Here is a 10,395-nt window from a genome sequence, read left to right as displayed (position 1 = left end):
ATGTTCCACGGCCAGCCGATCCCTCTTGGCAACTTAAGGGTTAGCTTGTCGAGTGTGAAAGTGGGTCATGAGGATTTTCCTGCTCGAGTACGGCTCGGGGGAGAGGTGGACGAGACCTCGATGCGACTTGGAGAATGCAAGAGTTGGATGTTGCTATGCCCGAAGAATCTTCTTCTTCTGGAGGCGGCCGAGAGCACAACAATAACCACACATCAGCAAGCAGGTATGAACACCACCACCCCGCCTACACAATTACCAGCGCATGTAGTGTGGGATGAGAGCGGTGGATGATGCGAGGAAGGGGGTCCAATAGTGGATGATGTAATCGCCCCAGTAGAACAAAGAATGGATGATGAGATGGACAAGGAGGACCTTCTTCGGTTCCTCAATACACACGCCTCTGACGACGGACAAATGATGAGTCGACCATATGACTCAGGCTATCAACATGTGGACGAGGAGATGGATGATGTGCCCCGGTAGGAACTTCCTAGTGTTGGTTGCAAGAAGTCTCTCTTCATGCAATCCTTAGAGGACACGCCTCCAGATGCCACCTCAACGCAGGCTGAACTAGGTTAAGGTCGTGCAGTTCTTAGCATGACAACACTAGTGGTGGGGGTAAGGCAGGGTCTGGAAGGCCAACTCAATAAAAAGGAGAGGAATAGACCACCGAAGAGAGGCTCCACTACCGCCAAAGAAGCCAAAGCTTCTAGCAGCCAGCCGACCGATTTTGCAAACCGTGTACATGTTAAAGGTGCGGTGATGTACCATGTCACGGGCGAGCCGATCCTACCACAAAAATCACCGGAGGCCATATTAGGGGATCTCAAGAGACTGCACGACCATGTGCTATCGACTGAGAAAAGCCTTCTCTCCTTAGAGGATCCAGGATATCCGCTTTACGCGGTTCATGTGCTTGAGAGGAAGTGGTACATTGACACACTACCCGCGGAGGTGTTCTTCTTGTGGTTTGATCATATGTTTGAGATGTTTCTCGCAAGGCAGCTCAATTTTACAATCGTCCGCCTTTTTGCGCTACATATGAACTTCGTTATCATGAGAAAACAAATCTCACAAATCTGTGTGACGGATCCATACTACATGCACGAGTCCTGCTTGAGTCTCGGCGACTATGACATAAAGCTGCTAGGGAGTACATCGAAAACTTCATGGTAAGGAATAAGGACAAGGAAATGGTTCTCCTGCCTTATCATCCAATGTAAGTCATTGTTGGACAATCCTTTCGTACATTTAAATCATTCCTTCTAGCTCAGATGGAGACTAATTTGAGGTGTTTTTTTCGCAACAACGGGCGCGCCGTCCTTATCGTTCTTTTCCGCGAGTCTCCCATGTTATGTATTCTGACTCATCCAAAAACTATGAGAAGAAGAACTACACCCACATAATGGATATTATCGATGATGCTCTCCACGGCTTCAACAAGAGGGGTGGCCACCTTGAGATCAGGTAACAAAGGAAGTGCAAGCCAGGTTTCATGCATAAAACTACATTCTGCTGCCTTGATACCCACAACACTACAAAAAAATACACTTCCGTGATGATACGTGTTTGTCACAGTAGGTCACGTTTCTTGCCATGCATGTACATCCATGACGATTTTATGACAGAATCAAGATAGTCATACCCGTGTTGTCGTAGAAGTGTTCCATGACATTACCAAAATTTTCATCACGGAAGTGTCCACTTCCATGACGATAAATTGTGCGTCACAGAAGTGCTTTCATCAAGGGTGACCAACACGTGGCATCCATCGTAACAGAATGCCGTTAAGCTACCGGGTCCGGTTTTGGATCCGATAACCCGTTAACAGCCCGGACCAATGGGGATTTTCCACGTGTAAAATCATCATTGGCTGGAGGAAACACGTGTTGCCTCACCATTGGGATAGATGTCATCCACTCATTGGACATGAGGCGCCAATGATAGGTCAACACGTGGCAAAGCCCAACAGTGGCCCATTCCGGTGAAAAAGGCTGGCCCAGTAAAAATTAGCAGGCCGGCCCATATAAGGCATACTTGTGTCAGGTCCATTTAAGCCCACGGCCCATACGAGATGTGCCAATTCGGCGCGTTAACGGCCCGTTAAAGATTTGACACCAGTACAGCCCATCGTTAGTTCGAGCCCGTTAACAACCTGCTATATATTTGGGATCAATATCAGCCCGATGAGATTTCGGCCAGTTAACGGCCCATTCAAGGGATGGGTCAATTTTCAGGATGTACATCTTTCGGCCTTTTAGCAACCCATTTAAGTGTTGGGATAATTTCTAGCCCGGTGTGTCTTTCAGCCTGTTGATGGCCATAAATCAATTGGGCCATTTGTAGTCAGACCTGAGTTTTGGCCTTTTAGCGACCCATTTAAGTGTTGGGCCAATTTCCGGCCCGATGTGTCTTTCAGCCTGTTGACGACCCATAAATCAGTTGGGACATTTGTAGTCGGACCTGAGTTTTGGCCTTTTAGTGACCCATTTAAGTGTTGGGCCAATTACTGACCCTTTGTGCCTTTTAGCCTGTTAACGACCCATAAATGAGTTGGGCCATTTGTAGTCGGACATGAGTTTTGGCCTTTTCACGGCCCATGCCCTTGATGGTCCAATACCATCCCGGGTTCTCTTTCGGCCTGCTAAAGGCCCACAACACAGTTGGGCCATTTACAATACGACCAGACTTGCGGCCTCTTAATGGCCCATGCTCTTCATGGTCCAGCACAAGCCCGCTGTCTCTTTCGACCTGCTAAAGGCCCACAGTATAGTTGGGCCATATGTAGCCCGAACTTAGTAACGACCTGTTAACGGCCCGTGAAATCAAATGGGCCCACCTGTTGCCTGCTTCAATGTTGGCCTGTTAACGACTCAGGAGGTAAGAGGGCCGACTATTAACTTTTGGCCTGGTAACGACCCATTAACTTATATGTCATCATGGTGGCTTCAAAGTCCGGAAATCTCCACTTGAACCTCCGTTCTTGTTCTCTTCGCACGCACCTTCATCTCCGTGCTTGACCATGCTCCAATGTTCATCCTTCTTGTCCATGCTAGGCCCTTCAATTGCAAGCAACACAAATGTATCTATGTTAGGCAGCATCATATTCCCATGAGCACTAGAAACATTACCAAGAAACGAAAGTACCTGATAATTGAATTGGCGTATGCGAGCTATAGCAATTGTTCCAAGAGGTAAAACAACAGGGGATATGGATGTAACTTTGGTAGCCATGTCCTCATCATGCTATCATTGGCCAAGTCAGATAATAGGAAAGCAACATTGACACAACGAATGTTTGGGCAACTAGCCTACACCAAATTAACACAATATGGCACAACTATCGTCACCCAGGTAAGGTAATACGAAAGCAACATTGACATAATGAATGAATGGGCAATCAGAGCAGCACTACAATTCAGTAATGTGTATGATATGAGATAGTACACTCATGCAGCCCAGTATGCAGAACTACCAGACAATTTTCTTTACAAAAATCAACATTGGCGCCTTTAACATTTTGCTACAACTAATTTTGGATCAGGTAAAGGTTGGATTCACGCTGATTAACAAAATACATGCTGATGTAAAAATATAGTGATATACAACAGGTGCTTACATTTGCATTGGAGCACAGAGAATTCCTGCAAGAATCTTTCCTCACAGACGATACTAGTGCAGAAAATTCTTCTACATGTTAAGCTTATTTTCTAAAAGAGAGATGGGTAAGAAACATGTAGAAAATATGATCAACATGCTATAAAATTTCATGATGCAAGGATACGCACATGCTTCTTAGAATGGAGTTGACATATTTTTGCTGGACTTGAGCGGACTAGTTCTTTGGCCACTGGAATCTGCTTATTATCAGTAGGAGTTGGGGTTTCTCTATGCTGGAGCAGTATCTATAAAAACTGGAGTTAGTTTACTATCTCCTGGCGTTTGGATCTTTTGCAAAGACCTGGTTTGTAACCCTTCAGATTCTAACATAGTCATCTTCCCCTTGCATGCCTTGTATAGAAGAATGGTGCTTCAATTATAAAACATGCTACAACAGAGAGATGGAATATGTACTGAAGAATAGAAAGGCATGACATATTGACATGTATTCCCTCCATCCGGAAAAAAATGGATGGTTCTAGGCGTATTTCAGTTCTAGATACATCCTTTTTTATCCATTTCGGCAACTTGTAATCCGGACGGAGGGTTATGGTGTAAGAGCTAGGGATGCGACAGGACAACACAGTAAAAAACACTAGTTGAATGTAAAACTGTATGCTAGCGGAATATGTATAGAAAAAACTAAGGCAACATACACGTGTATGATTGGGAAACTAAGATGGCATTGCAACAAAGCACTAGAACAACACTTCAATGTAAAAAAACATGGTATGGTAGACAGATGAAGTACATACCGATGAATAACAATGCATAAGATATTCAAAAGCATGATGTCCAAATTAAGCAGATGACATTGCGATAGAGTAGAATGACAATACTTGAATTTGAAAACATGTTATCATGAATGGAATAGGTACTGAAAACAGGAAGGCATGACATATTTACATGCATGATCAGCATGCTAAGCACATGGCATTGCAACAGAGTAGATACACTCAAGGACATTATATGCATGTTGTACCCATATCACGGGCCAAGTTAGAGCAAGGACCTTGTGGGGTGAAGAGGGTTCATCATCTTTCTGCTAGTCTTCTGAAGAACTGCCTTTACATGTTCCATCATATTGGGTATCATTGACATCAATTTTATTGGCCTTTACATTGCTCCATGAGGTTCTTGTGGATATATTTGTGTGTGCAATTATATCTAACATGCATGGAAGACAACTAGTAGTTAGATTTATGTAATGAGTGCCTGTAGGAGACGACATAAATAGTAGGATTGGGGTCAACTAGCAGCAACAGGTCTCAAAATCTAAAGGGAGATTACAGATGAAAGCTACAGAATATGTATCGTTTGTACTCAAGATTAACTAGATGGCACAGAAAAGTATTAAAGAACAACATAGGTAACACTACAAGTGGTATAATACTATAATCACCAGCCTGTGGGATAGCATTGGCTGATGGATGATAACTATGGAACAACGTTACCTAAAGAACAAGTATCTTAGGTGAACTATGGAACATCGTTAACTCCTGAACAAGACCCGTAAGAGATCAGCATGAATATACAGCGAAATGTGATAATCTATTTCCATGCTTAGATGAATAACAAAGCCATAAATGTTGCACACAAGTAAGATGAGGGTACAACCTATCTGGCCTCCATCCATAGGAGTGAGCATCATGTGCTAATTTTTTGATGGCCCTGCGCTTGTTGTGGTTGTCCATGTCGGGCATGTGCATTCGATGCTGGGAACTATTGAGTGGGGACTATAGCTCCCTTATAGTGTATGCTTCCCTTGTTGGAGCAGCTGCGGTGAGTCGGAAGACGGTGTGGCTGAAGATGCAGATAACACATAATGTTAAGAACGACACATCTCTTTGATCTGAAGAAATACCCTAAGAAATCCACAACAAGGTACGAGAGTGGTCACACGTCTGTTGACTGAAGACTAAATTGGGGTCACACGATTTTATTTTATTTTGGTACTGTCCGATCTACGCCGGATGGCTTGATGGCCGTCTTATGCCTCCCCGCTGACACTGTTCGGAATCTTCCTCGAAGAGCCAGCGACCAATGGCAGAGCAGCCTGCCTCCGCCGTCCGTGGCCCCGACCAAAACCCCGCTCCTCGCCCCACCGCACTGCTGTGGTTGTGCCGCCCTCGAGCCAATGCACAAAGACTTGCCGTCATCCAGATCGGACGGCGGCAGTACCTTCAACCCATGCAACTCTAAGATAGCCATCTAAGCGCTGCTTCCGCGGCGAACTTGCGACCCCGCACCCTTACGTTAGACACTAGCCAACCGGCAGCCTAGGAGCTCCGCCGCCTTGAGGGGTGCTGCTTCACATTGGGAATCGATTGGCCCAGAATAAAAATCCAGACAACTGATGCCTAAATAAAGTGATTTGAGATGAGGGTGCGACCTATCTAGCAGCATGGTGAAGTAGGCAGCTCCAGCTACCGAGTCGGTGAGGCCGGCGCGGTTGCGGTGGTGACCGGTGGTAGGGAAGCAAACACTATGATACATCTCCAACGTATCTATAATTTATGAAGTATTCATGCTATTATATTATCTGCTTTAGATGTTTAATGGGCTTTACTGTGCACTTTTATATTATTTCCGGGTCTAACCTATTAACCTAGAGCCCAGTGCCAGTTTCTATTTTTTCGTTGTTTTTGAGTTTTACAGAAAAGGAATACCAAACGGAGTCCAATTGATGTGCCATTTTTTGATGATTTAATATGGACCAAAGGAAGCCCCTGGAGTAAAAGAGTTGGGACAGAAGAGTCCCGGGTTGTCCACGAGGGTGGGGGGCGCGCCCACCCCCACTAGGCATGGGCCCCTATCTCATGGACGACTCGGGCACCTCCTTGACGTGAGACCTACGCCAAAAAGTCCTATAAATACAGAAACATTCAGAAAATAACCTAGATCGGGAGTTCCGCCGCCGCAAGCCTCTGTAGCCACCAAAAACCAATCAGGACCCTGTTCTGGCACCCTGCCGGAGGGGGGATCCCTCACTGGTGGCCATCTTCATCATCCCGGCGCTCTCCATGACGAGGAGGGAGTAGTTCACCCTCGGGGTTGAGGGTATGTACTAGTAGCTATGTGTTTGATCTCTCTCTCGTGTTCTTGATTTTGCACGATCTTGATGTATCGCGAGCTTTGCTATTATAGTTGGATCTTATGATGTTTCTCCCCCTCTACTCTCTTTTAATGGATTAAGTTTTCCCTTTGAAGTTATCTTATCAGATTGAGTCTTTAATGATTTGAGAACACTTGATGTATGTCTTGCCATGCTTATCTGTGGTGACAATAGGATATTCACGTGAACAACTTGATGTATGCTTTGGTGATCAACTTGCGGGTTCAGTGACCTTGTGAACTTATGCATAGGGGTTGGCACACGTTTTCGTCTTGACTCTCCGGTAGAAACTTTGGGGCACTCTTTGAAGTACTTTGTGTTGGTTGAATAGATGAATCTGAGATTGTGTGATGCATATCATATAATCATGCCCACCGATACTTGAGATGACAATGGAGTATCTAGGTGACATTAGGGTTTTGGTTAATTTGGGTCTTAAGGTGTTATTCTAGTATGAACTCTATGATAGATCGAACGGAAAGAATAGCTTCATGTTATTTTACTACAGACTCTTGAATAGATAGATCAAAAAGGATAACTTTGAGGTGGTTTCATACCCTACCATAATCTCTTCATTTGTTCTCCGCTATTAGTGGCTTTGGAGTGACTCTTTGTTGCATGTTGAGGGATAGTTATATGATCTAATTATGTTATTATTGTTTTGAGAACTTGCACTAGTGAAGTATGAACCTTAGGCCTTGTTTCCTACCATTGCAATACCGTTTACACTCACTTTTATCGCTTGTTACCTTGCTGTTTTTATAATTTCAGATTACAAATACCTTTATCTACCATCCATATTGCACTTGTATCACCATCTCTTTGCCGAACTAGTGCACCTATACAATCTACCATTGTATTGGGTGTGTTGGGGACACAAGAGACTCTTTGTTATTTGGTTGTAGGGTTGTTTGAGAGGGACCATCTTCGTCCTATGCCTCCCATGGATTGATAAACCTTAGGTCATCCACTTGGTGGAAATTTGCTACTGTCCTACAAACCTCTGCACTTGGAGGCCCAACAACGTCTACAAGAAGAAGGTTGTGTAGTAGACAGCAAGCTCTTTTCTGGCGTCATTGCCGGGGAGGTGAGTGGTTGATGGTATATCTTTAGAACTTGCAATCGAATCTCTTAGTTTCTTGTTTTATCACTACTTTAGTTTATAAAAGAAAACTACAAAAAATGGAATTGAGTTTGTCTCATACGCTTCATCTTTTGAATATCTTTCGTGGGGATGATGGTAAGGAAAATTGTGCTCAAGTGCTAGAAGAAGAAGTCTATAAAATGTTTGGCACTAAATCTTTGAATGCTGAGCATGATTGCAATGTTGTTAGTATGAATTCTTTGAATACCCATGATGCTAATGATATGCAAAGACACAAGCTTGGGGATGCTACGTTTGATGAATATAATACTTTTCCCCAAGTTTTGATGAGAATATTTATTATGATGAAAGCATGCCTCCTATTTATGATGATTATATTGATGAAAGTGGATTTGGAGAGGTCATGACTTTATTTAGTGATGAATGCACTATTCCGGAAGAGGTTCCAATTGATTATGAGAACAAAGTTGCTATCTATGATGATTATTGTGATGACTTGTATGCTATTAAGAATAATGATAATCATGAAACTTTTCATCATGATTTTACTTTTCAATTGGATTATGCCTCACATGATAATTCCCACTACTATTCATGAGAAGAAATTTGCTTATGTGGAGAGTAGTAAAATTTCTATGCAAGTAGATCATGAAAAGAACGCTTTATGTGTTGGTTATATTGTTGAATTCATTCATGATGCTACTGATTTTTTTATGAGGGAGGAATATATGCTTGTAGGAATTGCAATAATATCAAGTTTCCTCTCTATATGCTTAAAGTTTTGAAGTTATGGTTGTTTGACCTTCCTATCCTAGTTGATTGTTGTTCCCATAAGTTGTTTGCTCACAAAATCCCTATGCATAGGAAGTGGGTTAGACTTAAATGTGCTAGTCATATTCTTCATGATGCTCTCTTTATGTTTCAATTCTTATCTTTTATGTGAGCATCATTGAAATCATCATGCCTAGCTAGGGGCGTTAAATGATAGCGCTTGTTGGGAGGCAACCCAATATTATTTTTGTTCTTTGCTTTTGCTCCTGTTTAGTAATAAATAATTCATCTAGCATCTGGTTAGATGTGGTTTCATGTTTTAATTAGTGTTTGTGCCAAGTAGAGCCTTTGGGAAGACTTGGTGAAGTCTTTATGATCTTACTGTAAAAAACAGAAACTTTAGCGCTCATGAGATTAGCTGCCATTGTTTACTAGAGAGTGCTTTTAAGTTGATTCTTTTTGAAGATGATTAATAGACAAATTCCTCAGGTCCACAAATTTATTTAAGAATTTTTTGAGTTCCATAATGTTGGTAGAAAACGACACCTATGGGATCACTGGAATCCCTCCTACGGTTGCGGGGCGCGGGATCGTGAGAAGAGCGGGACTAGTGGATGGCACAAAGCAAATTTACCCAGGTTCAGGCCGCAAAGATGTGTAAAACCCTACGATCCTGCTTTGGTGGTTGTATTAGTGTTCTTGAGCTCTTGAACTAGCTCTGGGTGCTGCGGGGTTTAAAAGAGCCGAATCCCTTCTCAGTATGCCATGTGCCTCCTTTTATAGGCGAAAGGGGCTGCCACAGTGGCACACAGGAGGTGGAAAGTGCTACAGTGTTGCGAGGTTATCGCTAGCATTATAGGACAAGACGTATTAAATGCGGGTCTTAGGAGTCCTTCACTTTATTGGGGGACGGGGGTGAGGCCCGTCCCGTCTGTCGCCGCCCCTCGTGGCTTCGACACGCGCCCCGACCAGCAACACATGCAACGCGGTGGTGGAGCCTCCATGAAGGTCTGCATGCTGCCACGCAGGTGCCTGCCCAGCTGGTTGGGTCGACGGCTGTGTACGAACGGCGGTAGGAACTTGGCTAGTGCGGGCCTGGCAGTGGCCTTGCCGGTGCGCTTGGTGATGGTCTTGCCGGGTGGCCCGACAAGGGTCTTGCCATGGCGCGCTGGCTTCCCCGGCGAGGATCTTGCCGGGGGGGGGGGGCGTTGGTTTCTTCGGTGGGGATGGTTGCCTTCCTATCCTCTTTTGATCTTGATTGCTCTTTGTCTTCACAAAGATCTGCATGCCACCACGGAGGTGCCTCCCGAACCCTGTCCCAACGCGTCTGCTCAGCATTGGTGGGCTCGAAGGTGGCTCGCTCAGCGAGTGTGGACGAGCTGCTCCGACAAGGATCTTGCCGGGGTTGCTGAGGCTGGCCTCGACAAGGGTCCTTGCCGGGGCAACCTGCATTGCCTATGCGACCTTCGTGGTCTTGGTCCTTTGTTGTTTGCTTTGCTTGTCCCTATAGCTGTGGCTTTTCTCCGGCCTCCCTCTCTTGCCTTGCTCATGTGTGGTCGTGGCAGGCGGCTCTGACTGCCCGTGCGCAAGTAAAGGGGTCAAAAGCTAGGCCCCTAGTTTTGTACACCGACAGGAGTCCCCAGGCCTGGGTCAGACATAGGCGCTGCACGTTGTTGGGCCAGGCCCAGAACGGTGCGGGGGCAGTTGAGACAGATTTTTACCGCGGCCGCTGTTCCGCCCGCTG

Source organism: Triticum dicoccoides, chromosome 7B (assembly GCF_002162155.2).
Source record: "Triticum dicoccoides isolate Atlit2015 ecotype Zavitan chromosome 7B, WEW_v2.0, whole genome shotgun sequence".
Taxonomy (NCBI): Eukaryota; Viridiplantae; Streptophyta; class Magnoliopsida; order Poales; family Poaceae; genus Triticum; species Triticum dicoccoides.
The sequence above is the reverse complement of the archived record's forward strand: the minus strand, read 5'-3'. Positions refer to the sequence as shown.